Source organism: Manis pentadactyla, chromosome 6, assembly GCF_030020395.1.
Source record: "Manis pentadactyla isolate mManPen7 chromosome 6, mManPen7.hap1, whole genome shotgun sequence".
Taxonomy (NCBI): domain Eukaryota; kingdom Metazoa; phylum Chordata; class Mammalia; order Pholidota; family Manidae; genus Manis; species Manis pentadactyla.
This window is the reverse complement of record NC_080024.1, coordinates 6351389-6364984: the sequence shown is the minus strand read 5'-3', so window position 1 is coordinate 6364984 and position 13596 is coordinate 6351389. Positions and strand designations below refer to the sequence as shown.

Genomic DNA, 13596 nt, shown 5'->3' with positions numbered 1-13596 from the left:
TTGTAAAGGTTTTTTTTTTTTTCTAGAAGTTTTATAGTTTTGGGTTTTACAATTAGGATTATGATTGATGTATAGTTAGTTTTTGTGTATTATGTAGTATGAAGTAAGAGTTGAAGTTCATTTTCTTCCCATATGAATATGCACGTTTTCCAGCAATATTTGTCAAAGAGACTTTCCTCTCCCCATTGCATTAACTTTGACACCTTTGTTTTTAGTACCTGCTTTGGCTTTCAGAGGCTTCCTGGCTTGGATGATAGACTATATGGTCAACTCTAGTTATTCAGAGAAAGGTTCACCCTGATCTTTAAAGAATAAAAATATATTGTGAGTCTATTTCCAGACTTTCTGTCCTGTTCCATTGATCTACATGTCTACCCTGACCCTAACACCATGCTTTCTTGATTACTGTAACTTCATAGTAAGTGTTGATATCAGATGGAGCAAATCCCTAACTTTTGTTCTTTCTTAAAATTACTTTGGTTATTTTTAAACCCTTGGCATTTTCATGTAAATTAAAAAAAAATAACTTGTCAATATCTACAAAAAAGGCCTGCTGGCGTCTTGATTAAAATTTCATTGAATCTGATTCTGTAACATCTTTCTTCGTTGACAGATAGTAACAGCACCAGAGGAGGTGAGGATTTAATAATATTGGTAACTGTTAAACCACTGTGTTGTACATTTGAAACCAACATAAGATTGTTTATCAATATACTTCAGTGAAAAAAAATTGCATTGAATCTATAAATTAGTTGGGGGAGAATTGATATCTTAATAACATTGAACTTTTCCATGAACATGATACAACTGTTTTTGTTGTGGTCTTTAATCTCTCTCAGGAAAGTTTTGTAGTTTTCAGTGTAGATATCTCTGATGTCTTTTCTTAGGTTCATTCCTATGTAGTTAATGTTTTTTGTTCCTGTTAAATAAATGAAAACTTTTTTAAGTTCATATTTGCTGCAAGTATATAAGAATACAATGGATTTTCTGACGTTGGACTATAACTTACTAGTTCTAGTAGTAGTTTTGTAGATTCTTCCAGAAATCTCCTTATAAACAGTGATCTCATCTTCAAACATAGACAGCTTTACTTCTTTATGACCCAAATGCCTTGTTTTTCTTTTTCTTGCTTTATTATACAAGCTAGGACTGCCAGTACGATGTTGAATGGGAGCAGTGAAAGCAGGAATCCTTTCATTTCTTCCAGTTATAACAGGAAACAATTCAGCTTTTCACTGTTGAGTATGTGTTTGGTATGTACCCTTTAACAGCATGAGGATTTTCTTGTTTGTTGAGAGTTTTTATTATGAATGGGTGTTTAATTTTGTCAAATGCTCTTCTGCAGCTGTTGAAGTGATTGTAATGGCAAATTAAATTGATTTTCAAATGTTAAACCAACCTTGTATTCCTGAGACAAACCGTATTTCCTCATGATGTATTATTTTCTTGTTTATTGTTGGATTCAATCTGCTGTTATTTTGTTAAGGATTTTTGCATCTATATCCATGAAAGACACTGATCTATAGTTTTCTTTCTTTTGTCTTTGTCAGATTTTGGTACTTAGATTAGCTGGCTTTATCAAACATAGAAACTAGCATCATAAAATAAAGAGGGTCATTGTTTGTCCCTCTATTTTCTGATAAAGTTTGGTGCTAGTTCTTTCATAAATTTTTGTTAGACTTTACCAGTGAAACTGTCTGGGTGTGTAGTTTTCTTTTAGGGAAGATTTTTGATAATACCTTTTGAAATTTTTGAAGATAAATAAAAAAACTAGTGAATATAGGCTGTTCAGATTTATTTGTTCTTTTTTCCCCTTCAATTTCTGTTTGTTGGAGGGAGACATGTAAACTTGGCAAGAGAAGGAATGTCCTGGGGCTTCTTGACTTTCTCCATCCCAGCGCCCCAGAACCATGCCTGGCACAAAGTAGGTGTTCTGTAAATATTTGCTGAGTTAATTGGTTTGTTGTGGTGGCATTGCCATCGCTCAACATCTCTGGGAAGCTCTTCTGTCTCTTCTGTCCACATGGGACGTATCACGGCTATGACACAGGGAGGTGGCCCCTGGGTCAGACCAGCCGGCCTCTGCCAGCCCACATGCCGTGCACCCCCACTGTGACTGTTCAGCGTCCACAGCCGTGGTAGACAGACCCTCTTAGTCAGGCTTGCCAAGGGGAAAAAATACTTTCAACCTTTCTGTTTTGGTTTCTTAAAATGGTAAATCCTATGGTTGGAATTACTTCTTTTCAATTTTGAAATATACTTGAAATACCTCAGGAATACAGGAAGCTTGGTTGGGGGAGAGGGGTAAGCTGTCTAAAATTAGGAGGAGGGATTGTCCTGGAGGCGTGTGTGACTTACCTACCTGACTGGGAATGTAGTCTGAGATGGCGGCAGCTGACCAGTACATTAGTTACTTGGGGCGTTAGTGTGGATAGCCCGATTTGGACTGGGCATTTCTGAGAGGACGTGACCGCTGTGGCCATATACTCTGTTAGCTCTCTAGCATCTAGAGGGGGTCTGTGCCCATTTCCCCTTTGCAGCTCCAGGGCTGGGTCTTTGGGCACCTAGAGCAGCTGCAGAGGTGGGCTGGGGGGAGCTGAGAACAGCAGTGGTGCTCCCTGGGGTCCTGTGGTGGTCCTCAGGGTCCTCAGATTCAGGGAACACCAGCCTCCCGTGCTAATTAGAGTGCCTAGGCCAAGTGCTGGCGCCCACAGTACCCCTGCCCATGTGAGTTGTCAGGTGGTCACTCCATCCCTCAGGAGGGAGCTCCACGGACCAGGACATACCCTGGATGGGACGAGTTGGCCAGCTGTCTTCTGGCTCCTGCTCTGCTTCCTGCATTCAGTGCGGCCTTGGGAAGGCACGTTCTCTCTGGACATCCATTTCCCAGTGTGTGAGCGGGTTTGGAACAGATGGTCATCCATGTCCCGGGCACAGTCATGTGCCTGGCAGCAGTCCCCTCTGAAACCTTCACATCATGGTGGTTTGCTTCTTTTCAGTGTGACAGTAGCATGTCTGTAGATGTTCTCCTGAGCATTGGTTCTGGGGGAGAGGAGCTGACTGTCCCTTTGATCTTGCCCGGTGGATTGCCTGGGAGAGGTGGGGCCATTGCAGCACCAGGTTCCCTGCCGAGGGGCTGGTAGGGGGCTGAGAGGCCCCACGGCGCAGGTGCTGCTCCCACAGGCCCTGTTCTCTGCCAGGAGCACGACTCCAGAGCTGCCTCACACAGCACGAAGCAGTGTGACTGCAGTGGGCGTGGGCGTTATCCCGGATGGTTTAGCTCCCAGACTGGGTCATAGGGAAGCTGAAGGTGGGACTCCAGTCCACTGGGCAAACCATAAGGGCACATTCCATATGAACCGGGTGAGATGTGTCAGGGCATTATGCTGAAGTATACCTTGCTGTAGTGGCCATCACTTTTGCAATGTTTTCCATCCTAAATTGCTTAGTGTGAGCATACATATACACTTCTCAGTGGTGAGTCTTCACATAAATGGGAAGAGTTCAGTTAACATGTGCTACCTGCCAGGCACTTGGGTTCCTCTGAGAACAGAACAGAGACCCCTCCTTTGTGAGCCAGAGGTAGAGAGGACGGACAAGGTGCAAATTACATCTTTTATGTATCCCATTGCATTAACACCTCCACATCAAATTCTTTTTATGTTCTTCATAAGGTATATATGGCAATAATTATAGCTATCTTTCTAATAAGGATGCAAGGAAATCATTTCTGTCAGGGATTACAGCAAACCTCTGTCGAGGGCCAGATAGTTTAGGTCTTACGGTTTGTAGGGTCTCTCTGTCCATACGTAGCTGCCAGGGGTAATATGTAAATGAATGGGTGTGGCTGTGTTCCTATAAAACTTCATTTAAAGTCTGTCGTTTGCCCAGTCCTGACTTACGTCCTGAGGTTTGATTTGCAGTGTTATTATTCCAACCTTACTGTTACTCTGTTAGGCTCCCTTGGCATTGTTGCCCATTTGAATTAAGGGTTTTCAGGTCTTATCTAACGAAATAAATTATTTACCTGGAGGATAAAGAGGACTCCATTTCTGTGCCTCAGTTTTCCTCTCTGTGTGTTGATGAGGATGGCGTCTCAATCAAGATTGGATGAGAATGGTGTCTTGGTTAAGATTAGGTTTGGGATGTTTAACAGACAACCCAGGTAACAAGTTTATATAAGGTAGAGGTTTGTCTGTGTGCCCTTGGAGAGACCAGGGCCCGCAGTCTTGGGCCCGCATGGAGCTGGACGGTCAGCAGGGACCCCGGACTTGCTCTCTCAGGTCTTCGCGTGGGGCCAGGGGGGTTGTGGGCCAGGCCTGCGTGGCCTCCAGGGCCTCCTCCTCTCTGGGAGCTGCCCGCAGTGATGCCCTTGCTTCAGGGGGCAGCGACAGCCAGGCTCAGAGGCCCTCGGAAACAGCAGGCTCAGTCTGGGTGGAAGAAGGAGAAAATTCTCGCTGCTTGTCTAGGCAGCTAGAAGTTTTTGTTGTCCCACATGTTGACCTTGTATGGCAAAAAAAAATGCCATAGGTATGTGTTAAAATACTTTCTACTGTGGAAAATGTGGAAAATATAGAAAACCAGAAGGAAAAAAAAAACGCTTGAATCCCACAACCTGATCTGTCAACTTCCAGTTTTTCAGGCTCTGTGTGTCCTGCTTTTTAAATCTTGTTTTGTTGTTCCCTTCGCACAGTGATGTAGTATAAAAATGCCCTTTCAGAAATCTTTGTAAACCTTCTTCTCCCCTTTGCCTGGCATTTTGTCCGTCTGAATTCTGGCTCCACAGCATGCTGCCTGTAGCTAGTCCATGTTTTTTTTTTACTCAATCACCAGAAGCATTGGATGTGTAAAGATCCTTGAGATGAGCGCTGCAGTCAAAGGTGTGCCCAAGATTCTTCCTGGGGGGCACCCCTGCTGAGTGAGCAGGAGCAGGCCTTGTAATCGTGGGCCACTTGCTCTGGGAAGTCTTAGTGCCTCTCAGCTTGACCATAACTGATCGGAAAAGTGCCTGGCGGGCCTTGTGCTGCAGAGGTTATGAGCTTCCTCCTTCCCTTGATACTTGTTAACTGTAATGTTTCTGTAGGTGCACTTGAGTGGGTGTATGTGCAGGTACCATCCAGTAGCCCCACAGAAAAAAAGTAAATTACGACAACATGGTGGTGGCCAGTTTAAGATTGCCAGAGCTTTCCTATTCTTCTTCATCCCCCTGGCGTCCATACCCACTGCCAGGGGTCTGTCATTCAGATTTCATTACCTCTGAGATAATGATAATCCTAGGTGTTTGAGCTGATGACTGGGAGCTGCTTTTTCCCTCTGTGCAGTAGCCAAGAGGGAGATGCAGTTACAGTCCTTTCTGCTGTTACTGCTCTAACAAAAAGTGCCCTGACCGAGCAGCTGAAAGCTGAGGACACTCCGAGCTGCAGGAGTGACCGCCAGGGAGGAGCCCGGTGAGCCTGAGGCCCTGCCTTGGAAGTGCTTGTTGCACCTTAGAGCCCTGTGCATTCTGCCCATCTCCCTGACCTAGCCGCAGCAACTCCAGCCATCGAGCTCCTTCCCTCTTTTAAAAGGTAAATTCTATATTTACTGTAATATTTCTTCACCACCTTAAAAAATTTGCACTAGAGTTTTATTAGGATTGCTGTTGTTTGTTTAATGCTCGGTTACAAAGTTGCACGGGTTGGAGCCGGTTGGCCCCAGCTCTTCTTTTCTCCCAAAACTTAGTATTTTTATTGTGCACTTCTGCAGAAGGTGAGGGTTTGCAGCAATTGAGATACTTCATTATAAATGCCTGTAATGTGGTGCTGATGCTAAGATTGTTATTTCATATAAAAGATTATTTTTTATTGTATTATTTTTAACACAAATAATATGTTTCATTATAAAGAAGTACACATAATCAAAACAAACATAAAGCACTCAAAAGTGTGATCGCAGAGCTCATAGATGTAAATACTATTACAGAGATTTGTGGTTCCCGACAGGGATGGGAGGGGGAAGTGAGATCTGCACATAAAGGACGTTTGGCAGTTGGGAGCATTTTGGGCTATGACAGATTGGTGGGGTGAGGAGCCTTCTGCTGGCATGCTCGGGGATGCCACTTGGCACCCTACAGTGTTGCAGGGACAACAAAGAATTATTTGGCCCCACATGTCAGTAGTACTGAGGTCAAAAAACCCTAATAAAGGCAAATAGTTTTTTAAGTGTTTCCCTATGAATATCAGTAAATACACTTTAGTTTTATAAAAAGTGGGTTTGGTTATACATATTAATTTATAACCTGCTTTTAAAATTTATATTATGAACATTTGTGTCCTCCTATGAGTCCATAAATATGCAGTCTTCTCATTCTTTAAAGAAATGCCATGTGGTGTGCTGTTGTGTGGTCATGCCATTATGCGTTTCACTGCTCCCGGTTTTTGGAGATGTAGCCTACTTGTAGGGGTTTGCTGCTGGAAGCGTGGTGGGTTTGTTTGTGTGTTTTGCCTCCTACGTGTTGGCTTCCTGTTTCCCACCTGCCCTTTGGGGAGCCACTCTCTGGGGCATCCCTCCCACACTGGGCTGCCCTTCATGGGTAGTGGCACCCCCTCCACCACCTCTTCTTGGGCTGGTCTGTAATCTCTAAGGTTTACCATTGAACACATATCAAAGCTTAATGAAGCACTGTTGAAATACTGAATAGATGAATAACCTCAAATATTATCATGCTTCAGTTTTAGGTATAACTTTTAATTTTTGTGCCTTTTAAAAAATCTGTCTTCTGATAGGTTATTTATTACATGCGGGTCTAGCCTCTGGGCCCATTGGCTCTGCTCCCTGCCCAGGCATCCCGTGTTCCTGGTGTCCGGTGTCCTCAGGAGGGCTGGGAAGTGGGGCGCGGCCGAGGGGGCCTTGCCTTGCCTGTGTGCTCTGGTCCCCAGGCAGGTCCAGCAGCTTTGGTGGGCGGCTGCCCCGAGGCCAGAGATGAGTACAGCTTCAGAGAGGAGGGTGTTCAGTTGGTGCTCAGCCGGGGCTCTCTGCTCAGGGGCTGGGCAGCATGCGGAGTGCCTGGAGGGCAGGCCTCCTTCTGGGGCTGCTTTTGCACAGGGGCGTCCAGGAGCTTGTTTGCCTGGTGGTGTCTATTTTTGTGTTTCATACAGCACCACAAGGAAGTCCGTTGTCTACGCACATCCCAGCTGTTTTGAATAGTCTGGTCTCAGGGGGCTTCAAGGTAGAGATTTGTGTGCTGTGAACCCAGTGCTTGGGCAGCATGAGAACAGCAGGATGTGAGTAACAGGAAGTGACAGAAATTACCCAGCGTGTCAGATGCTTACTCTCGGCCACCTTTCTAAGCCCACAGGCCAGGGAGCTATATTTAGCAGAGCACATCTCCAGGCCTTAGTCCTGTCTGGGGGCTGCCCCTTGCTCCTCTGTGGTCAGTGGCCGAGCGGGCGGTGCTGATGCGTACTCCAGCGTCTCTGGTCTGCTTTGGCGATCCACAGGCTCTTGTCTGTTGCTTTTAAAACTTGTTTTTTGTTTCTGCTGGGCCCCTTCAGTTCTGGTCCATTTTAGCAGTTGGAAATGTTCTGAAAGAGGGCAGAGTGGCAGGTAAGAATTCCAGGTGATGGTGGGTGATAAGGCCACTGGAGCTGTGTGAAGAAGTTACAAACGTAAGGATTTAAAATGAAGTAGGGGAAGGAATTGGAAATTATTGTAAGCGTCTCAAGGGCATTGATTTTTGTCTTGTATTTCTTAGAAGTGGAAGGCTGTGGTTTTTAAAGCTGCAGGCTTCGTAGTGCAACGTCACCCACATGTTAGCAACAGATTTTGGTCCCCACCTGGCCAGACAGAAAGCCTGCAGGCAGGATCAGCTTCTCTGTGATGAATTCCCATTGTCTGAGCTTTGTCAGGAGCAATTTCACCCCGCCACAAGCTCTGCGGAGCCTGGGAGTCTGCCCAGGCGGGTGCTCACTCCTTCCTGGAGCTGCTGTGGACACAGGTGATTTTCTCAGTGGTTTCGGCCAGTGCTTCAGGCAGGTGCCGACCAGACGCCCGCATGGGCCGATTGGTCCGTCCCCTGTGTCCAGGTGTCTGCTCTGACTGCCAGCCTGCTGCAGGAGCAGCTGGGGAGCCAACCGTTTGCTCTCATGCATTACCTCATACGCCCTGCCATGTGCTGGCCTGCAGACCAGCACCTTCCTGCCAGGGACAGCGGTGATGGCTCCCGCTGCCAACAGCAATCGTGGCTTCTCTCATGCACTCACCAAGTGGCCCCGAGGGACAGGCACTGACACCCATTTTGCAGGTTGCGAAGCTGAGGCCTAGAGAGGCAAGTCGTTTGTATCAGTGGCTCTCTGGTAGCTCAGCCTGCTCTAACGCTCTGCTGTGCTGTCACTCTCTGCCACACCTCGTATGAAGGCTTACTGAGCTGGCTTGTCCTGAGCCTCAGGACACGTCTCAGCGTGCTTTGAGAAGCCTCAAAAAGTTAGTTTCTAGGGCTTGATGTTAGCTTCTGGCAGCCGCCAGAAGGGAGGTGATTCATGGAAGGGGGGTGTGGAAGAGGGTTTTGTTGGTCTCTACAAGCTTCCTTCCAGCGCTCCAGCCAGTACCTCCCCGTTCCACCCTTCCTAAAACACACCAGCATTATTTTCATACATTCAGCCAGCTCTTTAGGATTCGGGAATCTGTTTTAGGATGAGAAATTTGAGAGGCAAATTGAGAACAGTTGTGTCTGCCATGAAATACATGGCAGCCAGTGGAGATGGAGGAGTGGGGCTGTATAACCGTCAGGGACGGGCACCCAGAGCAGGGCATCAGGGCACCAGTCACCAGCAGAATCCCCTGTAGGCGTGGTTTCAAGCTGACTATTCCATTCCCTTCTGTGGGGCTAAACTAAATGCAAGGCAAGCTATATATTTATACTGTAAAATACAGTAAACTGCATACCATACATGTGTATATATATATTTATACATATGTATATGTAAACACAATGAACTATAAACTATACATACAAGACATACTATGTGTGTCTCTGGTTCTGGCTTGGGTATTTAGTGTATTTTAGTACCAAAACATTAAACATTTAAAAAGTTACTGAATATTTCAGGCATTCGAAAAGTAGCATAATGAACAACTGTGTACACCTCCAGCCTGAGAAAGAAACATAATGGATATACTTGAGTCTTGTGTTCCCTTTCCTATCCTAGTCTCCTCCTGACCTCCCTCCCCAGAGGCACTCCCATTCTGACTTCGGTGTTTATCATTTGTTTGCATGTTTTTAATGCATTCTCTACTCATAGATGTAGGAATAAACAATATGTATGTAGTATTGCTTAGCCAGTTTAAAACCTTCGAATAAATGGCAGTATACCATACATCTGTCTCCCGCAACTTGCTTTTCTCACCCAGCTTTGTGTTTCCAAGGATTAGCCATGTGGATTCACCTGCCTTTAGCTAAGTGGTTCAAGGTTTAATATAACTGATTCCTGATTCCTGGAATTAAATCAGAACTTCTGGGGTGTGGGGTATGAACTTTTTGCCAGGGCAGCCCGAGTTGGGGTCACAATGCTCCGTGGTTAGTTTTCGTGGCTTTCGTAGTGGTCCAGCGCATAAAGGGTCCCAGCGTTGACCAACGTTTTCCCACATTTCACCATGGTAGTCAGTGCTGTCACAGACATTCTTATACTGTCTTGCTGGGCACACGGGCTGAGTTTCTCTAGTGTGTGTTTCCAGGGGTAAAATTGCCGGGTGTGCACATCTTGAGCTTGATGGCATGTTGTCAGATTGCTCTCCTACGCTTAATTTTTGTAAATGACCACTAGCAGTAGTAACTTAGGAGTGATCTCATTCCTTATTTTAGTGTAGCCAGGCTTATGGCAAGGTGAAGACCTTGAGGCTGAGATGAGACACTGGATATGGTCAAAGATTTGGATAGACACCTCGCCCTCTGCACGTCCAAAATGGAGCTGCCGATTCCCACCCGCAGCTGCAAGGCTTGTGCACAGCCTTCCCCTCCCCGATGGCAGCTGCGTCTCCCAGCAGAGAAGTGGTGCTTGTGGGTGCCTCTCTGTCTCATTCCCCCTCCTGTCTCTCAGGAAACCCTGTTCCTTCAGGACTCTTGGGAGGGCAGCCACTCCCTTGGTCTTGCTGGGGGATTGCTAAGCACGGTCCCAAGAGCTGTCTTGACTTCTGCCCTGCCCCTCTGCTCAGTTTTCAATAAGTAACCGGAATGATGCATTTTACACCTAAGTCAGATGTCAGCCTTCCGCACAAATGCCCCGTGGCTCCCCGTTTCACTTGGAGTGGCCGCCAGAGCTGCTCCAGGGCCTGCATGGCGCTCCGTGCCTGCTGTGTCTCCAGGCTCCTCCTGGCTCCTCTCCCCAGGCTCCCTCCGCTCCTGCTGTTGCCTGCTTCTTCCTTTCCAGTCTTTTCCAGTGAGGCCTACCTTGACCCTCTGACCTCTCTCTCCTCTTTCTTTTTCCATAGACTTATCACCAGCTAGTCCTCTCCATGCTATATAATTCACTTCTTTATTATAGTATTCGTTTCCTGTCTGCATTTGCCTCTGTGCTCCGTGGCAGCAGGGATCTTGGCTGTAGGCGTAAATGAAAGACTGCCTGAATTTATTTCTGAGAAGAAAGGAGGAACGTGGGGCCTGAAGATGAGTGTTGGGCGCAGGAGAGGCATGAAGCGGAGGGCACAGTGGGACACCTGGCAGTGCCCAGGGCTGGCTGGTGGGAGGTCAGGTTTAGGTGAGTGAGTGGGACCCGGGAAGGGCCTGTCTGGTGGGCGGTGAGATCTGTGGGTCTGGAGCTGGGGGTGCCCCTTGTCTTGGCAACATTTCTGGGTGTTCCCGGAGTGCACCTGGTGTCGAAGGGTGCTGGGGTCTGCCCACCCAGGAAGTGCATGCTGTGGAGGGCAGGCCTGTGGTTCTGGCATCCTGTGTTCACCGCTGACGTGAGATGGCGCCTCACTGATCCCTCAAGCCCTGCTGTAGGTAGAAGCAAGTCCTGCCATTTCCTGCGCGCCTCTGTCTTGTGCAGGCTCGAGTCCCAGGCCCCGTGTCTCCGCCCCGTAGCAGTGAGCCCTGGGACCCTGTGTGTACTTACTTGGTCAGGCGTTCCGAAGGATCCGATTGGTTTTCATTGAGAGTGTGAACCAAAGGCGTGTCCGCATGGTATTTCCTTGGCAAGTCAGGTGCTTCTTGAGTTTGCAGTACCCATAAATGACTGTAACAAGATAAGATTGCATGTCTAATTTGTGTGGAGTCAGACCACAGGTGCCCTTGTCTTTAAAAAATACAGCATTGTTCTGGGTTAACTCCCAATTTTCCCAATCTAAACACATTAGCTGTTAGAAGATGTTGATTGTGGTAACTTTTATTTTGAGATCATATTTTCATGCAGAACTGACATAGTCCAGAGGCCCTCTGTGCCCTTACCCAGGAACACCCCCCCCCAACCAGCAGTAACCTCTTGCAGCACTGGCGTGCAGCATCACTGCCAGGACGGCACCTTGGCACTGCCAGGACCCAGAACATCTCCATCTCAACAGGGATCCCTGGGCTGCCCTCTCAGAGCCACACCCACTCCCGCCCTTGACCCCTGGCAACCACTCACCCTTCTGCGTTTCTGTAATTCTGTCTTCCAGAATGTGCCGTGAATGGGATCAGCCAGCATGTAGCCTCTGGGGATGGGCTGTCTTCACTCAGCATGACTCCTGGAGATCCCGCAGGTTGTTGTAGGGCGATGCTTCTTTTTATTACTGAATAGTAGTCCATGGAACGGGTGCTCCACAGTGTGGTTAATCGTTTACCACTCAAGGGCATCTGAGTTGTTTCCAGTTTTTGGTGATTACAAATAAAGCTACTATCAGCATTCATGGACAGGTTTTTGTGTGAGCAGAAGTCTTCATTTCTTTGGGGTAAATGCCCAAGAGTGGAATTGTTGGGTCACACGGTAGTTGCCTGTTTGGTTTTTTAAGAAATAGCCAACTGTCGTGCAGAGTGGCCGTACCATTTTACCTTCCCACTAGTGGGAGCCGGTTTCTCCTCATCCTCTCCAGCATTTGGCGTTGTCACTGTTCCGTGTAACCATTGAGGAGGCTTTGGTAACACTGTGTTCTCATTTTAGTCAGCATTGCCTTTGTGGCTGTGATGTGGAAGCCCTTTTCTTGTGCCTCTTTGCCTCTGTGTCCCGACACTGACGGGCTGTAGCCAGCAAGCACAGATGAATCTGCGTGACCGTTCCTGGACACCAGCTGGCAGGGTGCTGGAGCGCCTTGTTTCCCGCCTGGCTAGGTGGGCGTGGGGCCGCCTCTCCCCTAGTGTTTGGCTGGATGGAGTACTTGCTGGCTACTCTACTACTGTGCTTCCTGTCTCGTTGGGCTGCCCCTTGGAGAGAGCAGACTTCTCCGGTGGGCTTTAAAATTTTTTCTGTGCCCACTGGTGTTTCTGGCTGCTGGCTTCAGTTCCACCTCTGGGATGTCTGAGTCAGAGACCCCAGGGGACTGAGCCCCATGCCATTCCCCAGCCCCAAGGCCCCTAGTCGGTCTGTTGTCTTCTGCCCACCCTTCCAAGTCTTGTCATGTTTATATCGAATGTCCAGGGTTTTCGTTGTGCTTAGCCAGAGAAGTAGGGAAGAGTACATCTGATCGCCTTCCCCGAGGCCCAGGTGTGCTGGTTACTGGTGTTCTGCTTTGGATCCGTGTATCCGACCAGCATCCGAGCAGTGCCCGGTCCAAGCTGTGTTCGCCACGCCTGCTCATCACGGCCTTTGGACTGTCCTGGGTTCAGGGCCTCATGTTTATTACTGGTAAGCTTGTTTGGTTTGGCCTGTGGTTCCAGCATGACCAAGGGCAGGATCTTCAGGTCTGTGTCATTTAAGGTCTCATTTGCAAATGAGAGGCATGTCCACATCAATCTGAAATCCGACGTCGCTGGCGAGTCCCTAGCTGCCCTTGTCGCCATCCTCCAGACGTTATTTTTCCACCTCGTATTTTGAGCTCCTGGGAACCTGGTCAGCCTGGGAAGGGCCATGGTCAGATGGCTCAGTGAGATGTCCCTATCATCCCTGCACTGGTCTCCAGGCTGGTCTCCCTGCCAAGAAGGAAATGTGACACACCACGCACTGCTTGTTCTGAGGGAACCTGGGAGAGCTCTAGGGGTGTGCCAGTTCCTTCCCTGCCTTCAGCTCCTCTACTCCTGGCTTTGCTCGCCCTGCAGTCTTGCCAGGAATCCAGGTGGGAAGCCGCTGTTGGGTAGAGGTCAGGAGCCAGCCTGCCTGGTGAACTGCCCCCTACTTCACTATCTCTGACACTTAGGCCAAGTCACTATGCAGGCCACAGTTTCCTCCCAGAGACCTACTTCATTAGGTTATGGAGAAGATGAAACTGGAAAATACTTGTAAACACCTTGCAGATTTCCCGAGACTCCTGAGTGCCTGCACACAGTAGTTGCCACTGTGACCTGACACCCTCTTAATGGCTAACTAACCGTCTTATCAGCTAGCGTGTATGGAATTCACCAGTCCACCTTCTCCATTTAAGCATCACTCCTGCGTGTCTCCAGCACATCTCCTTTTTCACCTTGATTTCTCAAAGACCACTACCTATGACTTA

The 13596-nt window shown here is 47.8% G+C and overlaps 1 protein-coding gene and 1 long non-coding RNA gene across 4 annotated transcripts in view; one reads left to right on the top strand and one right to left on the bottom strand.

Annotated features, from left to right (window-relative positions):
- DGKD (diacylglycerol kinase delta) overlaps positions 1 to 13596 on the top strand; it is a 105046-nt gene that overhangs the window by 50438 nt on the left and 41012 nt on the right. Inside the window, exon 1 of one of the 3 annotated variants that reach the window (XM_057503402.1) lies at positions 7044 to 7584. The exons of the other annotated variants lie outside the window; for them this stretch is intronic. The gene's annotated coding sequence lies outside the window, so the exon portion shown is untranslated. Of the gene's footprint in view, positions 1 to 7043; positions 7585 to 13596 lie in introns of those variants that run through there. 3 annotated transcript variants of the gene reach the window in all.
- Positions 6706 to 12758, bottom strand: LOC118925615 (uncharacterized). The gene is made up of 3 exons (XR_005030121.2): positions 11598 to 12758; positions 11088 to 11207; positions 6706 to 7625 (listed from the first exon to the last, which is right to left on the bottom strand). It is a non-coding gene; the product is annotated as an uncharacterized LOC118925615 (long non-coding RNA).